The sequence below is a fragment of the Triturus cristatus genome, chromosome 9 (assembly GCF_964204655.1).
Source record: "Triturus cristatus chromosome 9, aTriCri1.1, whole genome shotgun sequence".
NCBI lineage: Eukaryota > Metazoa > Chordata > Amphibia > Caudata > Salamandridae > Triturus > Triturus cristatus.
In genome coordinates this window covers 921,000,174-921,027,595 of record NC_140592.1, presented here as the reverse complement: position 1 = coordinate 921,027,595, position 27,422 = coordinate 921,000,174, and positions in this window count along the sequence as shown.

Below are 27,422 nucleotides of genomic sequence, written 5' to 3'. Positions count from 1 at the left end.
ATGGAGTGAACGTAGCGAGGCCGAATGTGGGAGACACAGGGGAAACTCGGTCTTTGAAACAAGATCTTATGAAACTTGAAAAACTGTGCAAAAAGGAAATCAACCGCAGCTGGGAAGTCATTTCTCTTGATAACTATATTGAAGTGGGACGTGTCCCAAGGGGGCTCAGAATCCTGGTCACACCAACGTACCAAAATCCAAATCCCAAACTGTTGGAAGAATGGTCTGCTTTGATGGCAGGTACGTGCAAACAGATGCTTGGTCTCCTCTCCAAATATGCGGCCATGGAGCTTCAACTTATCGGAGAGGAACTAAAAGAGCTCCGAGAATCACTTGATAAGTTGCCCAACAAGGAGGAAATCACGAACTTTATAAAAGAAATGGAGATCAGACTAACAAAATACGAGGATGGAATCAAGGCCAGAAAGCGGTGGAAATTTATCAGAGATAGAAATGATTATGCGCAAGGACGCATTTTGACCTTCAGTAAAAAATATGATGCAATCAGGAAGGACTACAAGAGAATGGAAACGATTCAAGTTCTTGAATCAGAAACATCAGGTTCGAGCTCCGCCGCTCCATCCGATGACGAGGACAGGAGTTCCACAGCAATGGCACAAAGAGGACCATTTACTTCCCTGGAGGAGTACCGTTTTATGCAACTAAGCCTCAGCGCCGCCAAGAAACCCACACGGGGAAGAGGAAAAGGAGGAGGCAGAGGAAGAGACAAAGGAGAAGAGACAGGAGAGGGGGCGAAGGCCAGCGACAATTCAACGCCACATGGGAGAGGCATCAGGCGATCGAAGAGGAACAAGTGATGGGTAAGCAACCACTATCCAATTTCACTATTATCAATCTCTCGCAACATATCCTGACCCCGCAGAAAGATCGGTTTTGGAATTAGGCCTTTCTTTCTGCCCCACTGCAAACTTTGACTTTGCTCGAACACGCATTGACTTATTTTTATTTCTACGAAAATTGAAATTATTGAAGTTATATACTTCTAAACAGAATGTCACTTTCTCCAATATAAAACCTCAAATGTCTCAGATTCCCCCACCTACCACCTTAGCCTTACGGGATATTGATACCTTAGCTGGCATGAGGGAAATACAAATGGGTACGAAAGATTGGGACTCGGATCGGGACCTCCTAATCAGTTTGGATATGGAGATCAGTAAAAGATCAAGAAATGACTTTAAACCCAATTCTAAGTTTAACCCAGTTACACTACATGATGGATTAGACACATTCCATGAGGCTGTTTTGCTTGACTTACTGTCTCTGTGGAAAAAGGAGGGCAACAACTTTGCCAAAAACCTGACAGCTGCAGAAAGACTTGGGTTGCAGTCTCTGAGAAATGCCACTGACTATGTTATCAAACCCTCTGACAAGGGGGGTAACGTGGTCCTTTGGGACATCAATAAATACAGAACAGAGGCCAGGAGGCAATTGGAATTCTCAGGTTGCTATCTTAGATCTAGCCAGGTGAGATACAATAAAACAATTGTGGAGTATCATAGACTCCTTGATGGCTGGCGCGAGAATGACATGTTGAGTCAAAACGAATATCTATTTTTGTTGGTTAAGAAACCTGTAACTCCGGTTTTCTATATGCTGCCGAAGGTTCATAAGCATCCAACAGATCCCCCTGGGAGACCTATTATCTCAGCCAAACAGAGTCTCCTCGAAAACACCTCCATCTATCTTGATTTTTTTCTTTGTCCTTATGTCCTTAATTTACCATCTTACTGTAGGGACACCATGGATTTTTTAAGTAAAGTTCAGGAAATTCCATGGAAGGAAACATATATCCTAGCGACAATTGATGTGGTGGGACTATACACCTGTATTGAACATGATTTGGGCATACAAGCATGCAAATATTATCTCAGGGACAGACCCATCACTATGTATGATCACACTGAAATTTTACTGCTGATGCTACAATTTTGCCTGTATAATAACTGTTTCCTCTTTGAAGACGATTGGTATGAACAGTATACAGGTACTGCGATGGGAAGTTGCTTTGCTCCATCGTATGCATGTCTATTTATGGGGTGGTGGGAGGCGGAACATCTGTGGAATGACAATAATGTGCAGTATATGGACAATCTCATAATGTGGACCGATATATAGATGACATTTTTCTAATTTGGGACGGGCCACAAGAGTCCTTAGATCTTTTCATCCAAAGCTTATCGGCAAACAAATTAAATCTACAGTTTACCAGTAAGACTGACCGTACCAAAATTGAATTCCTTGATATTCTTGTGGAGGTCGGGCATGAAACATTGAACACGAGCCTCTTTAGGAAGCCCACATCCAGTAACAGCATTTTGCATGCACATAGCCACCATCCAACAGGACTTAAGAATAGTATCCCCTACGGGGAACTATTAAGAGCCAAGCGTAATTGTAGTACCAACAATGCATATCAGCGAGAAGCACAACACATGAGGGCTCGTTTTAAGAACAGAGGATACTCAGGAGGGACTATCAGACTCGCAACCAATAAAGCAGAGAAAGTAAACAGGAACAACTTATAGTTACCTAAAGAGAAAAATAGCGAGAAGCGTGAGATAAGATTTATCACCACCTTTAATCATGCTTCACAAGAGATTCACAAAATAGTCAAGAAGCACTGGCACATAGTCAGGAATGACATGGTTATAGGGAAAAAGGTGAGCCCCATGCCACATATAACATACAGGAAATGCCAGTCGCTGAAAGACATTTTGGTGCATAGCCATCTTACTACTAAATCAAGGCCCAGTGGAACCTGGTTAAAAGAACTTCCAGGTTTCCACAAATGTGGCAGATGTAAAGCTTGTAACAGCAGCACAAATGTCAAGACATTTACTCTGGCAAATGGTAAAACAACAAAAATTGGCTGTTTTATTAACTGCAATACAGACTTTGTTGTTTATGTCCTAGTGTGTATCTGTGGGCTTCGCTATGTGGGAAGTACAATCTTCCCGGTGAAAAAGCGTGTTTTAGAACATCTGCGCGCAATCAAGAATGGTGATTTGTCTTATGCTATTGCCAAACATTGTGATCAGCTACATCCCAATGTCAAAGATATAAGCACTAAGATCTCATTTTTTGGCATTGACAGAGTTGTGCCATCAACGAGAGGAGGAGACCGGGAACGTCACTTGCGACGCCTGGAGTCAGAATACATAATAAAACTACAGAGCAAGATCCCGGGAGGCCTTAACCATGAGGAAGATCTCCATGTTCATCTGGGTTAAATAAGAAATTTTCTCCCCTCTCTTGAATATTTGTAAATTGGAGTATGTGCTATCCGGTATTCTATATGACATCAGGATGCTATTGTCTGTTAACCTTTCACGGCTAAGTACAATATACATGCACTTGCACAGAGAACACTAGGGTCTGACTATGCCTATTATTTAGGCTTATGATTCACTTTCCTTTGGTGTTATTTTGATTGGCCCGGTTCTTCAGCTTTCAAGCTTTTTCCGCAATTGATCATTTATAAGTTTTTTTCAATTAAAAATGTATCAATGGCATTCTTTGGATGCAGGTCTTTTGATGTTTGGCATTCCTTATGGGCACTGGCCGGATTGAAATTGATTTATAAGACATATGCCACTTGGCATTTTTTCTTAACACAAATCATGTACGTATTTTTATATACGAATTATTTTTGGAGATTATCAATGACACAATTATCATTGAATACATTTTTGAATTTGAATATATTTTATTAAGAAAATGAATTGTGTTTGCATTCAATATTGTGAACGATAAAGTTTTGTTGTTAGATTTAAATATAGTCTTTCTTTCAACAAATGTTCACGATAGACCTACATGTTTGAAAACATGTTTTCTATGTTTATGATTTGCAACCCGGAAATGCATCTTTAAAAAGACATGACTGCCATTGTTCCAATGTATGACTTTTTGACAAAGACGGTTTGTCGAAACGCGTCAAAGTCAATAAATACCTTTGCTGAATATATATCCTGAGTGCAACTGGTTCTTGCGTTGTGTGCAGCGTAAGCTCTTTACATATATCTATATATATATATATCTATATATAAATATATATATATATATATATATATATATATATATATATATATATATATATATATATGCGCAAACGAGGTCAGCTCTTCCTGGGGATCTCGCCCGTGGTTGGGTGGCGCGTGAAGCCGGTAGAGCTACCGCCGGCAATTGTAATCCAAAAATCCATGCAAATTAGCCACGCACTCTCGGTAGCAGTGACGAGTTTAATAAACACTGTTACGCGTTTCGGGAGTCGCGCTCCCTTGGTCACACAGTGAATGTTACGAACACAATCCTCTATAAATGCATACATGGTGGTAGACATAGTCATAGGACTCAGGATCTTAGTCATGTGTAAGCAAAAATAACTTTGGCGGCCATCTTAGAGTGGGTACATTTTTGCAATGCAAAGGGAGACAAACTCGTTCCTTATAGTCCATTTCTATCAAAGGACACAATCATTTAGCAAAATTGAGTATAGGAATAACACGGTAACATTATTCATAAACGCGAGCTTGTACTATCAAAAAATACTATTTACGTCATAGTGACTTATAGCCAGTACATATTCACCCTGTACATTGGTAGTAACAGTTTCCAATGCCGTGATTTGAACTCGTCATAGTGACTCAAGGTGACAATTAGCCATAAGGTATAAACCCAATTGCAAGTACTTCCAATTATCTTCATCACACCAATACTCGCACCATAGTGGTGGTACCCTAAGAAAAAGCATTATGCCTTCAATACAATTTACTGACTGTAGACCATCTAATAAGTCCCCCTACTCAACCTGTGCATATACACAATAGAAATTCGTGAAAGAAAGATAAGTGTAGAAAAAAGTGATGTCTTATCTACTCATCTTCAGATTTCTTATCTGTGGACATGAAGAAAAGGGTAGGAGCCCGTGAAGTGCTCGTGAAGATATAGTGGGCCCCTTCCTTTCCTCCTGTAAGAAAAGGACAAGAAAAAAAAAGTATTAAAATATTACCAAAACAGTATTATCATTAAAAACCAGCTTAGGTTGTAAACATTATGCACGTAAATGGAAAAAGAAGACAACAGAGGAGGAGAGGAACATAGTGATTGCACAAGTTAGTCTTCTATCAGGTGAGTTGCCAATTCCTCATCCAAATTGTGGCCTTTTGGGAACTTGGTTTCCAGATCCATAATCCACTTTGATTCCCGCTTTCTTAGGGTCAGTTCCCTATTACCACCTCTTTGCCCTACTCTCACTTGTTCAACCGCAAAGTAGGAGAGTAAATTGCTGTTGGATGAATGTAGTTCTGCAAAGTGTCGTGCTATGGGATAGTGAGGGTCCCTGTTGTTGACTGCTCTCAGGTGCTCCAGAACTCTCTTTTTAGCCATGTGGGTAGTGCTCCCTACATACCTCTTTTTACAGGGACATTCCAACACATACACGACAAATGTCGTGCTACATGTAAGAAACTGTGTTATAGGTTTCATGTCTTTCCTACCCGGTACGCTAAATTCTTTCACCATTTTGCTGTTCCTATATATATATATATATATATGTTAATTTTTATATAATTTTAAAATCATAAAATAAAATAAAATAGATTAATTATTTTAAAGTAAATATTTATGAATTATTATGTATGTATGTTTAAACAGTTTTAATTGAGTTTATTATATTGCTAAACATGTATATTACATCTACTTTATTTTCTATATTAATTTTATTATTTAACATATTTAATATTTATTATATATATTTTGTACAACTATATTTTTTCCATCGATATTCGTTTTTCTATATTTTTGCACGTACCTGTATAAGGAGTCAATATTTTCTACTTCTATATGTTTTCATCGATATTTCCTACTTCTATATTTTTTACAACATTATTTTGTCAGTGAACCGGAAGCTACACCTAAGAATTTGGGGTTTCTAAGATTTTGCATCAGGGTTGTGTCACATTTTTGGCCCATCCCAAATACAAAACATTTTTGGCACATCCCAAATGCAAAATCTCTTTTGTGATTTACAAAGCCTGATTTTTGTGGCTTTGCATGGCTTTGTAAAAAAAATGTGCATCAGGTAGGCATTACATGGGTGTTGCATGGACGTTGCTGTGCATCTACCTATGTATTTTGACGCAAACTCATATTTACAAAGACCTGTAAACATGGGTTTGTGCCAAAAGGGTGTGCCTACCCTAGGCTGGTGTAACTAAACACATCTTTATTTCTCCTTTTTACTTCTTCTTTGCAAGTATGTTGGATTCTGCAGCACACACACAAAGAAGAATATTCCTTAATGCAGACACTCTTGCTCCATGGTCAGACCAAAGTGCAACAATGCAAGAAGAGAGCTGAACTGCTCTATATCTTTGTAATTATGGTACTTTTGCCCTTTTACGCAATGCAGCACAGCACAGCAACCTCCCTTGCTGCCCTGTGTTGCATGAAATGTCAGTAAATTCAGGCCTAAAGTATTTTCTTTATTCAGATACAGAAACATAGAGAAGGGGATTATAAATATTATGCAGCTTCTAAGCGATAAAAGAGCTACAATATTTCTGCAGTTCTCAGAGTGATTGAAAGCCATGATTAACAATCACATGATAATTTGGTATTTGGTTTCCACAATTGCAGAATTTGTCAGACTTTTGGGTCTGATTTCCAAAAATCCAAATTACAGATTCCTAATTTGTGACTCTACTGACTTGCAAATTAGGAAGTGATAAATCTGATTTACATAGCTTTACTTTACGCAAATTATGAATTGATATAACTCCGAATTTTTAAATACAGAATTGTTAAATGCGATTGGGTATGAATCGCAATTTGCGAATGTTGCACCTGGAGGGAATGTGGACCACACCCAGCGCAGGAAGTTAATATGTTTGCCTTCAAGCCTAGCACTACCAATTTGGAAGATGTTAAGGCAACCGTGACAGAAGGAACAGGGAAAGAAGAGAAAATGAAAATGTAATGCTTATGAACTTGAAATGTTGGTGGAAGCATGTGTGAGGGAGAAAAACAAGTTCTATTGGAAGTCATTTTTTGTATGTTGCAGAAGCTACTAAAATGCAGATATGGTCCAGGATACAGGACAGAATTAATGCAGAGGGAGTCACCTAAAGATTGATTAAAGAAAACTGCAAGAGGTGGTACGATCTTTGCTCCCATACCAAAGAGAGAATAGCAAACCGAAAGAAGGATGCAGCACCTACTTCTAAAGAACCACCACCCCTATGGATGAAATGATTGGATCCATCTTGCAGGCAGAAGCCATTTGGGGAATTTCTAGAATTGATACTTCAGTCTCAAGGTTAGTTGACATTTTTGTCTTTATAAAATATAGAATTATTAAAATATTTTCAATATTAACATTGCAAAGAAGATATTTCAATGTACGATTTGGCTAATTTTAATTTTCTATATAAACAAAATTAGATGAATCAAAGGAAGTTCAAACAGAATTGTGTGGAAAATACGGAGCAGGTGGGCTTCATTAAAACAATGAGACAGTAAATAAACATTGACATTCCTAGGTGTATGGAGTTCATTAAAAACCTCATTGTTGAAGTTTAATTATAATTTTCCTGGAAATTATAAAACAAAATATCATCAATGTAACCCTAATAACTTTGTACACATCAATAACATTACTATACAATAATACTTAATTATATTATCTTTTGAGTAGATACAGATTAAACTACTGACAACACCCATCCTGAAACAGAAGATATTGGTCAAACACTATGTCCCACTGAAGAAGAACAGATTGAAACAGTCATTGACTTCCCACTGGCACAGACAGTGGAACAAACAGTCAGATCCACACAACAACTTTAGAATAATATGATAATACTCTTGACAATTCAGCTGACAATGAAAAGCAAAGCATGCCATTAGTACTTGTAGTACATAAAGGAAGAAGGCCTTTAAGAGAGACAATGAGGTCTGATGCAACATCATCTACTCCTGCACAATGTTATGTATTGGAGCACTCCGTGCTGAATTATAATGTGAACAGCACAGAGCATCATCTGAATTAAGTAGAAGGGTAGAAAGAACATAGTGAGCCATTAGAGAAGGCAATTATGTTACGAGAGCAGGCTATGAGGAATAAACTGTGGCAATAAAAGATCTGACTCCTCAAATGGCACAAGACCCCACTTCACACCGGCGCCAACAGACAAATATTTGGATGTACTGTGGAAAGCTTGGCTTCCGTAGCATCAAAAATGGGTAGAACTGCAAACATGCAGGTTGAGTTAGTACACCACAATGGTAATGTAGCAAACAGACTTGCACAAATAACTAACACCCTGTGAGCAGTATGTCTGTGGGAGAGTCTGCTACATCTATGAACACGAGAAGTCACAGTTTTGAAGAGCAAGGAAGGCGCAACCAGCACTCTTTACAAAGGTCAAGTAGTGGATGTCAAAAGCATAGTCACCTACACCAAGACTTATATTATACTAAGCAAGATGAAGAATTTCTTTATTTTACTGTAAAAAAATTTTGTTGGCAAAGAAAATAATAGTGGATATTTTGTCCATTTTCTGCATAATCTGTGAATAAATAGATTTTTTGTTGTTTATTCATCAAATTTTGAATTATTTTTTTTCTTGACATGTGTAACAAAATGTTTGATCTTCCTTAACATAAGACATTAGTCAGATTATCTTGACATGCCAGTCCCTCTGCTGCTCTTGAAGCATCTAGTCTAGGATGTGGCATGTGAGGAGGAATTTCTTAATTCGCCTCTTCAGACTCATCACTTACTGAATCCATGGGCTAAGTTGTGCTGCATAACACATGTTGCAATAATGTTACAACACATTGTAGGGTCATATTCTAGGGTACCCACGCTTTTATATAGACTTCAAAATGTACCTGTAAGTAGGCCACATGCTTGTTCTCCAATGCTCCTTTTTTGTCTGTGATCTGTATTATATGTCCTTTGTCTAGGGGTTCTTCTAGGTTGTAAGTATGGAGACACAATCAAAGACCATATAAAGTATGCACTGTCACCTAAAAATGAACACAACTGACTGAGTGTATGTAATGTAATCAATTTTCAAAATTAAGTAGTGAGGTTAGCCAAAATTACCTAATTGCCTGCGGTCTCCAAACACTCTTCTGGATAGCCTTTCATACAGTCCACAGTGTCTAAATATATAAGAGTCGTGAGTGCTCCCAGGAACAGTACAGCTAGATCCGTAATCAGACTTTTTGCATTAGATAATGCTTGTATATTTAAAGAATGTTGGCTTTTGAGGTCACAGTACACATACGCAATGAAATTATGAGTACTGTCTACACAAACAGACACTTGAGAAAAAGGTGCTACAATAGAAAATTGAATTTCGCTCTTTTTTAACTCTGTAGGGGTGTGAGTAAAGAAATATGGGCATTTATTTGAGGCAGCATTCCCTCTAGAAATTTCAGTAACCCTAAGATAAACTGCTTTGTTAAATGCCACCTGCCACAGTGCGTTAAAAGCTACCAGAAGCTAGAAGATGTAAACTACACAATACCTGAATATATGCAGGCATTGCTACTCTGCACAGGGTAGGCATACCTTATAGAGGGTCCAATCCACTAATTAAACTAAGAATAACCTCTTGGTGAACCTTTATCTTTAATACTCCTCTTCTTCAGTTTGGTCAAAGAAAGTCACACTCTGTCTAAATATCCTTTCTTTCCTCCTTCTCCCCCTTTGTTGAGCCCTCAGAATTTACATCCTTCTCACTACAGCATAGAGTGCTGACATTGTGAACGATTGCAAGGCATTTAGGCCCGATTTTACACTTTGAACCTGGTTACCACCTGTTTCAAAACCATGGTAATTTCCACAAACAAAACACAGTGGGGCATATGTACAAGGGAATGGTGCAGCGTGACATTAAGCACAAAATGCTGAAGCCACGCTCCGCCATTCTGAAAATTCAGGGATGAGTTGTATTTACAAAGATATGGCTAATCCCTGCATTTTCACTAGCGCTGGCGCTACATTAAGCTGCAATCGGCAACGCAGGCACCCTTGCACTGTAGTACAAGGCTGCCTGCATTGAGGGAATTATTGTTTATGTGCAGGAAGGTGTTTCTTCTTGCACATAAACATTCACAAATGGCAATTTGAGACTTCTATGCGTGCTGCTTTGTGCAGCACACATAGAAGTTGCCAATCATCATTTTTGTAATGATTGTTTATGTGCAGTCAGGGATACCTTCCTGCACATAAACAATCATTCATAGCGTTTTGCTGCTTTTTAGGGTGCTGCACAATGCAGCAGACAAAGAAACAGCAAAAACCTGGTCTTAACATGGTGAAACAAGGAGAAATGCTTGATTTCTCCTCGTTTCACCATGTTAAGACCATGTTTTCCCTGGTCTTAATTTTGGCAATGCCTCCTATTTACACCACCCTTGTCAATAGAGAGCCATGTCAAAATCAATGGGTGTTGCTGCGGGACCCCCACCGCAAAACCCATTGCCCACCCCTTTCAGGTTAAGTATAGCATTGAAGGGTGCCTTATTTATAAGGCGGAGTTAAGGGGAAGCCCCTATCGCCACAGGAACATCATTAAAAGTGATCAACCTGTGGCAATAAGGGCTGGTGTTTTTTAGAATTTTCTAAGTGCGAATATTTTGTAAATTAAAATAGCAGCTAGTTGAAAATCACTTTTAGCGTTCCTGTGTTTTATATTGCAAAAATAAGTAATCAGTATTCAGTCGGTGCGGTGTGCAATTTTAGAGAACACCTATTTAGAGAGTATTCATAAATCACGTACAGCATATCTAGCGGTATCTAACCAGTTTGCAACTGGTTACTGACTTGCACTAGGAAATAAAAGTCCAAGAAGTTAATAAATGAAATCTTGGTAATACCAAGGGCAGTCCGAAAATCCACTGTTAGTGAGACAGAAATGGAAGACCAAATTAAGACTTAGGAGTGGAGGACAGAAAGGGGCCGATTCCGATTTCGACCGGAAGGGCTCCGAACGATGGTCGGAGCCCTTCCCACCGAATCGGAACGTGTCGGCCGGATTCCTTTCTGACCGAGCTATTCCGATGGGCTCGGTCGGAAAGGACTCCAACTCGGATTTCCGGATGGCTGACAACAGGCTCGGAGAGCCCGTCCGCCGTCCGGAAATCCCTCAGTACTCCCCCGGCCACCTCTTTACGACCGAGGGATTACGATGGCAGTTGTTCACTGCCTTTTTGTGCCGGTCTTTCTGGCACAAAAAGGCAGTCGGAAACTGTCTTTGGGGGCCCCCAGTAGGGCCCCCATGGGTGCGAGGTTGCCGAATGGTGGCCTGGGGCACCCATGGTGCCCCTTTGTGGATCCCTGCACCCGATGGCAGGCACCTTGGGATGCCGGCCACAGGGTGCAGGGATGAACTGCACCTCTGAATGCATGCTTGCATTGTGAAGTATACGAGTGCGACCAACCCCTGTTCTGTCGCATCGTACTTGCAGGGCCATAACTGACGACAGCAGGTCGGTCGGTTACTGCTCCTGACCGATGTCGGACGGACCTGAGTCCATCCGACATCAGAATCGGCCCGAAGTAGAGAAAAAAGAGAGGAAATAGCAAAAAAACAACAAAAAAGTGATTCATCCTCTAAAACATTTACAAATTGCTTCTTACAAAGGATGCAAGCAATAAAAATAAACAACTTGTTTTCAACTTTTTTAGTCCTAAGCATTAGATAAATATTTTAAGAAAGTCAAAATAGCATTTATCTGTGATGGCACAGGAAAACACTGAAATGCTTGTGTTGTGCAATATCAAACCAGATTTGTAAAGTGCGACTAATCACCTGCGAAGGTATCCGGGTGCTGAGATCACTGCTGAAAGGAGGCTCAATTGAACAGCCATGTCTTGAGTCATTTTCTGAATTCAAGCAGAGAGGACGAGGTCCAGAGGTGAAGTGGGAAGCCCATCTAGAACTTAGCAGCAAGGTAGGAGAAAGAGCGTCCTCCACTGTTGCTGTGGCAAATGCAGGGGGTAAGGGCGAGGGAGAGGGAGGTGGAGCACAGGTGTCTTGAGTGAAGGTAGAAGCTCAGGTGATGGTTGGTGTATGCTGGCCCTAGGTTGTGAAGTGATTTGAAGGTGTGGATAAACACCTTAAACTGGGATCTCTTCCAAATTGGGAGCCAGTGGAGCTTCTTCAGATGGGAGGTAATGTGAGTTCCCTTGGAGAGGTCTAGGAGGAGCCTGGCTGCTGAAATCCATATGAATTTTCATCTTCTGAGGAGGTGAGAGGTGATTCCTACGTATAGTGTTGCTGTAGCTCAGTCAGCTGGTGACCAGGGCTTGGGTGACTGTTTTTCTGATGTTGATGGGGAGCCACTTGAAGGTTAGGAAGCAGGCGAATGAGACTGCGTTAATCTGTTTTCTCATGCTAACCTCACTATACAGGATTATGCCAAGGTTGAGGGCTTGGTTGATAGGAATGCGTCAGGGGAATAGTTTGGGGGGGCCACCAGGCATTGTTCCATGGGGAGGAGTTGTTCCCAAAAATCAACACTTCTGTCTTGTTTGTGTTAAGTTTTAGGCAGTTGTCACTCATCCAGTCTACAATGCTCATCATTCACCTGCAGAAGTTGGTCAGTGTGACTGAGGAATCTTCTGATAATGAAAGGATGAGCTGGGCATCGTCAGCATAGCATATGATGTTCAGTCCATGCACTCTGGAGACATTGGCTACTGGATACATATTGGTGTTGAACAGAGTAGGACGGAGGGACGAACCTTGAGGGACACTACAGATGGTGTTCTTGGGTTCCGAAGTGAACGGCGGAAGGCTGATTCTCTGGGTTCTTCCAGTGAAGAAGGAGTCAATCTATTTGTGGGTGGCTCCTTAGATTCCAAAGTGATGAAGCCTTTTGAAAAGGGTGTGGTGTGATACTGTGTTGAAAGCTGTTGAGCTGTTGAGGCGAATTAGGGCCGCCGCTTTTCCTTGGTCAAGGAAGGATCTGATATCATCTTTATCTGCAATCAGGGCAGTTTCAGTGCTGTGATTAGTGTGGAACCTGGATTGAGAAGTCTGCAGAAATTGTTGTTCTCCAGGTGTTCTGTGAGTTGGCGGTTGATGGCCTTCTCAAGGACTTTGGCAGGAAAGGGCAGCAGAGAGATGGGGTGGTAGTTCTTGAGTCTTGAAATCAACCATTACTGACTGATGACTGGAAATCAAAATATGAAATAGAACAGCAACACAGAACCCAGATCAGCAAAATAGGTTGTTTACAAATACAAGGAGCTTTTGTTCGTTTGGATGGAGTTGGAGGTTTCAAGGTGTGTCATCCAGCTGCTGGCATTGGTGTATCCACGTTCCTTGAAATGTAGAGTATGCCCCAGAAGCTTAATGTGTTGTAACATTGGGTAAGCAAACGAAGAGGCTTGAGCTGAAGAGGGTTGGAGAGCAAACCTAGTTGCTCATTATCAGGTAATGCCAGGAGGCCAACACTCGTGCTCACTATATCTCTGATATCACCTGAACTGCCAGGGAAGTGGCACTTCCTGTGCTCACGATCATTTGAAATATTCACGCACCAATGGCTGCATTCGTTCCCCTATAGCCCTGACAGTGGACCCATCAAGGTCCTGTGCAATTTTAATAGGTCAACCCTCCATGACCTAAAACAAGAAGACCATAGCCTTCTTCATTTACTTGGCACATAGTAATTTTCTTTTATAAAGTCTTCCTATTTTGGATCCATGTTTGTATATATTTAGCAGGCTTTTATTCTTGCCTCCCTTGTCTTTCTTTATTTTTCTGGAATTATTCTTTAATATTATGTTACAAATAATTATTCCAAAAAGGTGAAGGCATTTCGGAAAACATTTGAATCAATTTAACTTAACCAAAATTGAGAATTTATAACGCACAATATAAACAGACAATATATGCTTCATGTACTTTTCATAATATTAATGTCGAGAAATGATATTTGCATATATATAACGACAACAACCAGACAAAAAAATTCCCTGAATTACACAAGCCAAAATGCCTCAATATGCACTTGATAAAGAACATGCCATATGTCCTGGTGGGAAGTATGCCAGTCCACTCTTTCTCTCACTGCTATCATCCTTAAAAAGAGAGATAAGCGTATCTGTGTGTGCTCAGAAGATCACACAACAGTAAACATGGTGTCAAGGTTCACAAATAAATCAATGCCTGGCTTAAGATCTTACCCCTAATGTCATTCACCCTGGTGTCCATTAAACTTGTTTTTCTAACTACAGATTGCCTAAATCGTGCAAGCTTTGCTGCACATTACTTTGGGCGAAGCTGAGACAACCTGTAGACACTTAAGCTGCCTTTAAATAATATTTACAACCATAATTCATTGTTTAATACATTAATCAGTCATATAAAGACATTTCTATCTATTTAGGGTTCGGAAGATGCAGGGGCAACCCTGTCTTAGTATTACTGATTTTACCATGCTGCATTGAGGCTAAAAAGAGGAGTGGTGCTAGAACTTTACAACGGATTTTAAATTTTAAAAAAGCCACATCATTTCCTGCTCTTTGTAGTCCACAGTTATTGTGCAATAGTGGGCCAGAGTTGGAGGGTCTGGAGAGAAAATCCGGAGTGACGATCATAGCCTGAGGTGGCTATATGACCAATGGTAATGTATGGATGTTAAGAAGTGCTGTTCGAGACTACCTAATTTTTCGTGTATCTCATGTGTCCCATGCTATAAAACAGAATTTATTTTTGTAGTGCTGTGATGGATAAGTAAATTTATACGTGTTTGGCATCAGAACAGCTCGAGGTCAACAAATAGTCCACACAGACGTTGAGGCGGATGTGACCATATGAAGTAGCACAGAGGAGAAGGGAAAGGAATCTACTCTTCCAATGGCACAAACTGTGAGCTAAGTAACTCTCTAGCTGGATAATGTCCAAAAGAGACACAACCTTGCTGATCAGGATATGCCTTCCAATACAGTACTGCTATCTTCCTTGCCAAATTATTTTCAGATCACTAATGCCAAACAATAGCTTCTCGCCATCCTTGCTAGTGCCAGGGCACCAACCCTCATCACATTCTGTAGCATCATCTTTCTGTCAATCCATCACTGCAAGCTTGATCACTCTCTTCCACTGCCTTCTTGCTGCTTAGGTGTCTCTAATTAATTGAGCTATTTTATCACTGTGAGGGACAGTAAGGCAAAATCTTTCAATATATGTTTTTTGAAGCAATACATTACCCGATTTCAATTTGCTACTGTTACAACATTTGTGGTGGCTTGTGGTTGGATTTAATGCACAGCAGTAGTGCACTTTCTTTTATTCAATGTGTTAGACAATCTGAAGTAAACCTGTAATAAGTTATAACAGACTGTGGAATTAAAATGACACCCCCTTTTCTGTGAGTTGTCTACGTCTAAAGGCACTAGGGGTGGTTATAGTCATGTATACATTCTTAAAGCTTTGCTCTCATTGTTGAGTGTGTATTTTTGTCTCAATTGCTTATCTAAATGTGGTTATAAGTGTAGATTCAAGGCTCCTGCATATCAGGTTGGCATTGAGCTTGTCTTAACAAAGCATTAGCCTTTTGGTCCTCTCTTTTAGTTGCATGAGAGCAGAGCAATTTAACTTTGTTCTCGTGTATGTTTCCCTTGTTACAAATATATTCTTAAATCTGCAAATGCCCACCAAATTAAATGTATAAAAAGAGAATGCACACACCATTGCTCTATTCAGGCCACTGTACTTATCAGGTCTCTTTTTACAGCCTTGGCCAAAAGAGAACATCCAAAATGCTGGTGTATGCTGCTGCTGCTGATGACATTTAAGATACTGTTTTAAGTTTTGGGGCTGTTCTTCATAGAGATGTACTTGATTTATGAGCAGTTCTTGTAAACTAATACAAAACATGAATTGGATGCATAAGGTTCATTCTCCTAAGGTCACATGTACTGCAACAAGCAGTCTTTTACATGCCTGAAAATGGCAGCCAAAATGACACTGTAAGTTGTTTGTGGGGTCAGGTTGCAACCCTGATGATGGGTATACACAGTAATTCCTTTATGACACAGTGGCCACAAATCAACTCCAAGACATTTTTCTTTACCATTAGTAATACCACCACAACCGGTTATTAGCATTCACAGTTGTAATAATGCCCCCACATCAATGCATTCATGCTCTATCATGTGATGCACATATTTATTTATTGGTTGTAGGAAACTGGATTTTTTAAATATAGAGGGATACCTCTGTCTCGATGAGAGCTGTGGCAAAGCTCTCTCAGCTCAAAACAGTGTAGATAAATGGTTTTCTGTGAAGACACCCAAGTTTATTCTTAGTACCTAGATGACAGCACACTGGTACTTGCATCTTAGTCTCTTCGTAAAATCATCAAATATATTTCCCTATTGGTCGGATGTGCATTTGTTACTTGAGCTGTAAGGGAGGTAACATCAAAATACATTTTCAACTTGTGAAGCCAATGTGACTCCACAATAAAGACCAGGAATCAACAATTTTGATTAAATGGGTTTATTCTGGAATATTAATTCATTCAGTATATCAGCAGAATAAAATAAATTCAGAAGGTACAGCAATACAGGTTTAAAACTGAAATGTGCTAGTAGATTGAGATGTAATAATATGAGATACAAAATGGTAACAGGCACAACAATATTAAAGTAAAGTGTCACACACGTGTTCCATAAAGAAACTACCCTTTTCTTATCTAACATAGGTTGAACATTAAAATATCTAACAGGGATTTGTATTCAGAGAGCATAGAAGGTGTCAGCTTAAGATGGAACACCTGTAGAAGTTTAGGAAAAGAAATAAGTGTTCAGCATGAAGCTTTACAGTACACTCAAAGAAAAAGCTCATCAGAGAGAAATCTCTTCACCTCTCAGAGTCAGGTGAAAGTCTGCCTAACTAGCTATGGAAACACCAATTAAATATAACAGTGACTTCAAAAAAACAGCCATAGCTCCCTTTTCACCACTATGAATTAACAAAATTATCAATTGTGAAAAGAGTCAACATATTTCCTTAAGTTCAAATGCCATCGAAACTGGCACTAGAGTGCTCAACCTTGAGCACCAAACCTTCTTAGTGCGCGATAAACAGAAGGCCTCCTTTGACCATTATTTCTCTGAGTTCATTGGCAGCTTCCTACCCACGGGCCTCTCTATCAGTAGTCTAATACAAAAACAGAGACATGATAACGCACCTGTAGACAAAGAAAACAACCTACTGGCAAGGTTATGGCACACATTTCAATTCAGGCCTAAAGTCAGGCTAAGTTAACTCGATTATGCATCTATCTATATATATATGTATATATTATCTACTGGCAGTCGCCTGTAGGTAGTTATAGTTAGGACCTAGTTTCCATAGGAAAAGAGTTTTTTCTTTTCCTAATAACTTTGGCGCCGGTTGATGAATCTTTGTGAAATCTTTTTTTAAAGTGGCCTGCTCCAGTCAGCTTCTGTCTCGAAAGTTTTGGGGTGATTCGTCAAGCGTGGGCTGAGAAAAAAGGGGGGTCCCAAAATGCGTTTTCCCCATGTTAATTTCAATAGGAAACTTTAGACAAAGCTACAGCATGAACTGCTGAACGGAATTACACCAAATTTGGCAAAAAGGTTGGTCTTGGTTCAGAAAGAGCCCTTTTTTCAAATGGTGTAAATCCGTTCAGTAGTTCCTGAGAAACTAGAAAAAGAAAAGGTTCGATATCTGTCCTCCATAGGAAACTTTAGACAAAGCTACAGCCCGAACTGCCAACGGAATAACACAAAATTTGGCAAAAAAGTAGATCTTGGTTCAGAAAGAGCCCTTTTTTTAAATGGTGTAAATCCTTACAGTAGTTCCTGAGAAATTAGAAAAAGAAAGCTTTGATATCTGAGCTGATCTGAAGAGAGTTCCAAACCCTCCCGGGCACGAGCTTCACTCTGATTGGCTGCCAACACTCCAAACCTGGAAGCGTTGGCAGCCATCTTGTGACTCGGTAGAACCGAGTCACAAGAAAACAGTAAATCAAATATAAAAAAAACAAGAAAAGGGGGCAGGGTATAAACACCCTGACCCCCTAGGCCCTGCTCAGGGTGTCCCACAAGGACGCCCAGGGCCAATAAAAGCATGTTTTTTTAAATAATTTTGTCAGAATTATTAAAAAAAACTTAAGCGCGGGCTCCCGTGCTGCATTTTAATGAGGCCCTCTGGGTGGCACAGGTCCTGGGGGCATTGTCAATAAATAACAGTGGGGACCGCAGGGCCCCCGCAGCCCCGGGGACTGCCACCTCCCCCGGTCTTTTTAAAAAAAACTAATGCGTGGGAGGTCCCACCCCCCATGGTGCCCCAGGAACCGCCACCTCCCCGGGCCTTCATTAATAAGGGTGGGGGGGCCTTATGGGCCCCCAAGCCCGGGGACCGCCACCTCCCCAGGGCTTTTTTAACATCGGGAGGGGGCCTCCTAGAGCCCTTGATGGCCCTGGGAACTGCCAACCCCAGGGCCGGCTCCTGCAGTGTCTCACGGTGCCCACCCCCGGGACACTGCTGTTTGCAATGACAGGACAGGAGCAATACGGCTCCCTCCCTGTTATTACAAACTCTGCTTTGCTTTATTGAAGTGAGAGCAGGGAAACCTGCTCTCACTTCAATGAAGCAAAGCTGGATTGCTTTCCCACAAGGGGAGCTGCATGTCAGCAGCTCCCCTTGTAGAAAAGCAATGCTGGCTCCCGCAGGAGGTGGGGAGCCGGTGGGACCGTGGGGGCATTGGGGCTCCCCCCATGGTCCCCAACGGAAAGGGCCAGCCCTGGCGGATGGGGTCCCTGGGGCCAGAAGTGGACCCCGAGGGGGGCCACGCAGCACCCCTCCATCAATAAAATAATAAACTTTTAAAAAAGAGGCACAGCCCCGGGAGATGGGGTCCCCGGGGCTAATAGAAGCCTCAGGAGGGGGGCCACGCAGACCCCCTCCTTAAATTTTTTTTTATATATGGCCATGCCCCGTCGGATGGGGTCCCTGGGGCCAAAATTGGCCACGGGAGGGGGCCACATGGCCCCCTTCCTGTTTTAAAAAAAAAAATCGGGGTCAGGCCCTGGGGGACGTGGTCCCCAGGGCCCAAAAAGTAGGAAAAGAAGGGGGGCCACACAACCCCTTCTGGCGCATTGTAAGTAGGGGAATTAATTCCCCTTGAAACTGATGGTCCCTGGGGGCCAACTAGCCCACTAGGTACCTCCAGTATGCTCCAGGGAGCTGCGTTGCAGAGAGGTGTTCTGAGGCCATGCCCCTTTATACGCCACTCTGCAACGCAGCTCTGTGGCACTTTCTGGAGGTACATGGTTGGCTAGTTGGCCCCCAGGGATCCTCAGGATTCAAGGGGACTTAATCCCCCAACTTACAATCTGCCAGGGGGCATGTTTGCACAGTGGTGCAGGGCCTGATATTACAAGTGTGCAAACACACCCCTTGGCACGTTGTAAATTGAGGGATTAAGTCCCCTTGAATCCAGAGGGTCCCCGGGGGCCAGCTAGCCCACCAGGTACCTCCAGTAAGTGCCACAGAGCTGCGTTGCAGAGAGGGGATCCAAGGCCTCGCCTCTTTTTACACCACTCTGAAAATGCGGCTTCTGGTGCACTGCTGGTGGGGCAATGAGGTCCTCTTGTGTCCTGAGGAACTCAGGACACAAGTGGACTTCATCCTCTGAGCAGCAGTGTGCCAGAAGCCGCATTTGCAGCGTGGTGTAAAAAGGGGAGTGGCCTCGGAACACCTCTCTGCAATGCAGCTCTTTGGCTCTTACTGGAAGTACCTGGTGGACTAGTTGGCACCCAGGGATCCTCAGGCTTCAAGGGGACTTAATCCCCCAACCTACAATGCGCCAGGGGGCACTTTTGCACAGTGGTGCAAGGAGGGGGCAGGGCCTGATATTACAAGTATGCAAACACACCCCCTGGCGCATTGTAAATTGGGGGATTACATCCCCTTGAATCCTGAGGGTCCCTGGGGGCCAACTAGCCCACCAGGTACCTCCAGTAAGCACCACAGAGCTGCGTTGCAGAGAGGTGGTCCGAGGCCACGCCCCTTTTACACCACTCTGCAAACGTGGCTTCTGTTGCACCGCTGGAGGGGCAATGAGGTTCTCTTGTGTCCTGAGGACCTCAGGACACAAGTGGATTTCATCCTCCCAGCAGCAATGCGCCAGAAGCTGCGTTTGCAGCGTGGTGTAAAAAGGGGCGTGGCCTCAGAACACCTCTCTACAATGCAGCTCTTTGGCGCTTACTGGAGGTACCTGGTGGGCTACTTGACTACTAGGGACCTTCAGGATTCAAGGGGACTTAATAGAGTTGTTATAGTTAGAAATTAGCATTTAAAAAACCTTAGAAATTCATTGACAAAACCATAGGATTGAGGCACATTATAACTAGAAATTTTAATTTAAAAAACCATTGAAATTCACTGAAAAAACCATAGGTTTCAGGGACGTTATAGTTCGAAATTAGCATTTTAAAAAACCATTGAGATTCCCTGAAAAAACCATATGTTTCAGGCATGTTATAGTTAGAAATTAGCATTTAAAAACCTTAAAAATTAACTGAAAAAAACATAGGTTTCAGGGACGTTATAGTCAGTTGAACATTTCACTCACACAAAACCATAGAAATTCCTCCGTATAACTGGCGCCCCCGCAATGCACTGCTGATGACATCACATATTACACCATTCATGACATGGTCAGTGACATCACTGATGACATCTCAAATGACATCACTGATGACATCAATAAAGACATCATCCACTTGAAAATCTGATGCACCTCCTCACACTCTAATATAACCTTTGATACACCCACTGTAAAATACAGACTACCATTTTCGAAACCATCGACACACCAATACCAGTTACTGCATACGCACTCACTGATTCCAAAGTCTACACACACATCCACTCATTTACCCATACAATCACTCACACATGCAGTCACTCATCAATACAATACTATCATATGCACTCATACACCTATACAGACACGCGCCACCACTAATCTAGAGTTACTCACACACCTAGTCAGTCATGCAAAGAATCAATCACACTTCCATTTACTGACCTATACAGTTATACACACACATCACATCACTTATTCAAACAGAAACAAATGCATACTTACTCTCTTATACAATCACTGATACAAGTACACACTCATCCATACAGCCACTCTCATAATCACTGACTCTCACGTATAGTCATTTATATACTCCAACTCTCACATACACTGCCTTTTACATGTGTAGTTACTTGGACATGTACCACTGAGACATACATTCACTCACCAACACACCCATACACACACTCACCCACCCATACAGATGTTTCCACATGCACTCTTTAACCCATACACCCAGTGAATCAACCACTCAAACATCGATGCACAGTCACACACCTCCCACCCACCCACACACACACTCAGGCACCCATACAAATACTCAGGCAACCAATCGATAACTCATATAGACACTCATGCAGCTACTGACCAACCCATGCTGCAGCTTATACAACAACAAACCGACTGATGCAGACATTCACACAGTTTAGTCACTAACCCATGCATTCAGTAAGACACATGTAATCACTCACTTAAACAGTCAGTCATGCACATACTAAATCCAACATCCAGACACTTATGCACCACTCATTCTTCAATACACCTTGGCATATATATAATACATATTTAAAATTTAAAGAAACACACAGTCACTGGATGATGTCATCAGTGATGTCATCAGTGCTGTCATCAGTGATGTCACTGACCATGTCATGAATGATGTAATATGAGACGTCATCAGCAGTGCATTGCGGGGGCCCAAGTTATAGTTAGCTGAACGAACTATAACGGTGGAATTTCGATGGTTTTGTACGAGTGAAATGTCCAACTAACTATAACATCCCTGAAACCTATGTTTTTTTCAGTGAATACATATATAAATTAGAAACAAATCTCAAATGTGAATATGTAAAAACAGGTATACATTTGGCAATTGGTCATCTAATACATTCATATAAGAATTGTTAATGGTATTATTAATACATTTTAAATGCACCACGCATGTTAATAAAGTTAAATCACATGTTGAATATAAATGTCGTACAGGAATATATAAATGTATGCTAGTGACATATAAAGGATGGAGGCTAAATGATGCTGTGCCATAGGCATAAGTAGCAAGGCATCTCTCAGAGAAGATTTTATGCAGCACATAAACAATAAACAAAAACCAGTATTACAACATTACAGTTAAGAAATAAATAAGTTAACATTCCAGAAACACTTTAATTAAAAATAACATAATTTTATGAATAAAATGACATTGTGGTGAAGTTGACTCTGTTGCACGCACCTCCTGAGGCTGACTTGTGATAGAGTGTGGTCAGATAGAGGTTGTTTGCTGTCTCAGTCAAAAGATATGGTGGAGTGGGATACAGGCATACATTTTCCCAACCATCAAAGTAGTCAAGTCAGGCAAGGTTTGTCTCTATAAAAAGTGTCACCTTCTGATGTAATCTCTTTTCTGAAAGTCAGATATGGTCAGTGAGGCAAGGCAAAGAGCAGTGGCCAGGGAGGACCCACAGGATTGTATACAATACTATTGCCACCTTTTCCCACACTCCCAGTCTACCTTTGGCTTTATAAATGTTCTGTACGTCGCAATCAAACAGCAGGGCAAGGTTGGAAGCAACAACTTGGAAGGACTGCAAAAGTCAGATACAGGTTTTGATGGTTTTCATATTTTTATGTACTGTCAAATTTCACAGTGCAGGACAAACCTTGAATTAATGCTTATAAGGGCACATGTTTGTTGACTAGATTTAGCACTTGTCATTGTCATTCAGAGTCCAAACATTTCCTAAATGTTTACCTCAGTACACTAAAAGCTTCTAAACTTAGGTTAAAGTGTATTGTGCATCAAACCACAGCTTGAAGTCAGAAAACGACTTTTATCACTTAGCTCAGACCTGCAGTCAAACATCTAGTTACAAGAGTACCTACTGATTTTCTTCCAAGCACATGCACATTTCTTAGACCTAAGGATCTTTCACACTTTCCCATCCTAAAGGAAAATAGTTCCGAACAGGAGGCAGGTTGGCCTGGTTTCAATCATGAAACCCTTTTCTTCTTGTATGGTAAGCTAAACACTAATTACACCAGGCTTCTCAGCAGCCTTCCAGTTCCAGGAATTGAAGGCATATTGAAGACACTCCTTTTCAGTCACTGTAAGAAATTGGGTTACTGGTTGAGGGGAGTGAAACCCTATTCAAGCAGCAATCGCAATCCGTGTCAGGGTGCAGTCACAAGCAAATCCCAAAGTAACCTATGCTCAACCCTCAGGTAGCTTGGCACAGAGCAATGTGTTTCGTATTTATGCAGCACTTCAAACAGTAATAAAGCATAACAACAACAGAAATAAAATCCCACACCAATTTAGAAACATAGATTAATATGTCATAAATAAAACAAGGCCAAAACAACAAACATCCAATCAGTAGATCAGGAGATACGCAGTCTTATGGCAATCTGGTTGTGCGAGACTGGGAAAAAGTCACAAGTTCAGGCAGACCACAATGGACCGTGAGTCGGATACAGGAAGCAGGTCAGTTCCGTTGAAAAAAGTTATCTTCTCAGTCCACCGCAAAGAGTTCAGTTTGCAGGGGAGGGGGCCTGCGAGGGTCGACGTGGCTCCAAGAATGGGTATGGCTCCGTGGACAGGTGTCACTGTAGCGTGAAGGTCCTGATGTCATCATGAACAGTCAGCCTGGTGCTGGGCGATGGTACTCCCCACAAGCAGTAACTTCACGTTGGTGGACTGTGTGAGTAACACGGTTGTGAAATGCCCAAAAACTTAAATTCAGCCTCTCTGAGGTCACACCAAGGCTCTAGGAATTGAAACGCACTACTTGGGGGTCAGAGGCTGGCTCCAGCTGGAGCTGGTTGATGAGGTTGGGAGCCTTTTATGTCCCTTTGGCTCTGAACTGAAAGATAGCAGACTACTCGCTCACTTTTGGAGTGCTGAGTTCAGGTCCAGATCCAAATCCCTCTCGCTTAGGCCGGGCTGCAGTCCAGCAAGGCAACAGTCCAGTAAGGCAGTAGTTCATCAGGGCAGCACTCCATCAGAGTGGCATGCTATCAGCAGCACAGCAGTCCTTCTTCCTGACAGAGCCTCCACAGGTCTAGAAGTGTATTGAAAAGTTTGTATCTGAGGTCCAATATTTATATCTGGTTCTTCCTTTTAAGTAGGAGTAGCTTCTAGAGGTTTTCCTTTGAAGGCCACATGCTTCCTGCTTTTCTTCCCCAGACTAACTAAATGGGGCATGCAGCCCTTTGTATGAAGGCAGGATACAACCTATTCAAGTGTAGGTATGGCTGTGCTGAGATCTGCCCTCCCATCCTGCCAGTGATGCCCCATCCAGGCATACCTAAGCTCTCCATTGTGTGTGGCTTCCTAGGAAGAATACACAAAGCTCAACTGTAAGCTACAGCCAGTCATGTGACCAAGAGACAGGCTGCAGGCAGAACAGGTTAAGGCAGAAAAATGGAAACTTTCTAAAAGTGAATTTTCGAAAAATTGTTATTCAAAATCTGACTTTACCATAAGATAGGATTTTTCATTACAATTCTAAAGTCATCAAACATGACCTGTTCCCATTTAGAATTCACAGCTTATTAAATGTAATAAGATAGCTCCAAGTTTATCCTATGGGAGAGGTAGACCTTGCAGTAGTGAAAAATGAATTTAAGAGTTTTTCAATCGGCCTGGGCGTAAATATCATCTCGCCCGTTGCGTTGGTGGATTTTGGAGACTCTGCTCTATGAGTGTAATTCAGAGTTCCTGCTAAATTCTGCCATTTGGCACAAGGCAGAATTACTTTTCCATTGGCATGCACAAGACTTGTTTTGGCACCTGCTGGCAATCGCATTGACATTTGCCAGCCGCTAGTTAGTGCGTGTGTGATATGCTGTCTGCTAATGCGGCTTGCAGTCACTGCAGAGCCTTCCGGCGACATTTTATTGGTGCTGGTGAGCATAAGTGGCTGCAGCTACATCTCAAGCAGATTCTCTACTAAAGAAGCAGCTAAATCTCCTTGAAAATACATTTTCAAGTCAATATTCTACTTCAACAGGTTGTTTTTAGTATGAGAAACATATTTTTTAATTTTACTTTTATTTTCAACAAGGATGAAGTGTCCCAGAGTCTCCAACTTCCTCTTTCTGTCCAGCAGGCTCCTCCCAGTGATTTGTCCATCACCTGGTTACTTTCCGTTTGGGTTTCGAGGTGGAAGAATCATCATTCTCTTTGTCTGCTGCATATATACCATTTAACAACTTTGTTATTGTGATATTACAAGTAAGCTGAAAAACGTTTGTATACAGGGGATGTTTGTTTGATAGATGGCATGCATCAGTATTTATTTTGACATAAATTTAACTTTTAAATTTGATTGTGGTTGGCGGCCTGGAGTTTCAGTAGGGGCCTAGTTATTTTTTGCATTTCTTTTTTTATCTTTTGTAAGGGAAAAGATTTGCACAGTTCAGTACATTTTCTCCAAGTTTGTTAAATTTTCACTATTCATATATTTTACTTTTTGGTCTACTCTGCCCACAGGCCATCCAGCCAGTAGGCCCAGTACTGGCCATGGGTTCATAAAACAACTGCTTCTGTGTTATATGTTGTTTTGAAACTTCATTGAGGATAGGGATAGCATTGGATTAAATAAAGAAATCCGTTTTATATGCATTTCACCTTTTTTCTGCAGTGTATTTTGGTAGGGTAATATTTGATGCCTTAAGATGATGTGTGCTGTTATTTATTAAAGCTCACTTAATTTTCATTTTTGGCTTTGCTGAATTAATCATAGTGTTTTCTTGAGTGTTACCATGCCTCTTTTGTCTGCCCAGTGAGTGTGATTGCCATAGGCCTCCATTTGTCTTTTATCCTCATGTCATATGGCTGAGGGCCATTTGGTTTAGTCAGTGTCCACAGGCCTACATGTGTTCTTTGTTGTCCACGCCTCCTTGCTGGTTGTTTTACCATGTGGCTGGCGACTATTTTGTGTAGCCAGCCAGTGTGTTTTCTTTTTTTTTCATTTCACAACAAGCACCATTAAATATGTCATATCAGCTAAATTAATTTACAATGTTTTTTCGTTTCAAACAATATCAAAGCTGCACCACATATCAAATTGTAATCAAAACAAGTCAAAATATTCAGTCCGAATTGAGAAAATATAATGTTGCTTCTTTATTGATTCCTTCTAGAGACCACAGCCAACGTGTTTCGTTCTGTAAACAGAACTTCTTCAGGGCTGCAATTAAAAACACATATAAAAAACATACATATACCATAAAATAACATATACAAATAATATTACAGGCAATATATACAACATATAACATGACATATATATACAACAATATGGATTGTATACACGCATGTCACAAAAATGTTTCTAGTTATTTCTCTTATTTGGGGGAAATTCACCAACCCAATGCGTCATACAAGAAAATTCAGATGATTTCCATGTGTCTGACCATATACTGAACATGCCGCAAATAATGAGCAAAATTCTATAAAATTATATAACACCAAAGAAATATACAAATGCAATTGATTTGGACAGTTATACAAAATGTATGTAAATAACATATAAAACCAATTGATGAATACCTATATCAATTTAAGGACTCAGAGGAATACAATCTCAAGTGTCCCAGGTCACTACATACTAAAATATGTATGCATCTAAGTCCCAGGAGAACTCCTCATTGATAATCTAATCAAAAATTAGAAGTTCTTTTTTAACACAATCCAGGGAAGACAAAGACACTCATTACCATAAGTAGTAATATACTAGCTCACATGAGTATATCAACGTGTGCTAAGCCAGAAGACTAGAACAGTCATGAGAAAGGCCAATAATATCACAAGAGAAAAGAAAAAAAAAAGAAAAGAAAACAATCTCATACACCCTACAGGAGAAACAAAAGTGAAAGAAGAAAAAAGTATATAATAAAAACATACCAATTAGAATGTCAGCAATTGAATTGACAGTTGTATTGAAGTATAATCGCAATTCGAAGTGTTCCTTAGAGATGGTACTCAAATGTCTGCATTTGGAAAAATAAAAAAGATACATGCAACCCAACTTAAGATCAAGAAGGATTTAGAATTAATCAAAAATGTAAAGCATCTGGCCACAAATGGTGTAAAAGAGCCTACCTCTATCGTATGCCCACGTCGCTATTCAATCCACCATGTGATATTAGATTCACTCGTCTTTCATGATTACGCAATATTCTTTTCTATTATTGAGAAGCAGGTATCAAGAGAGTGATATGGTAGTCACACGAAAAAGTCC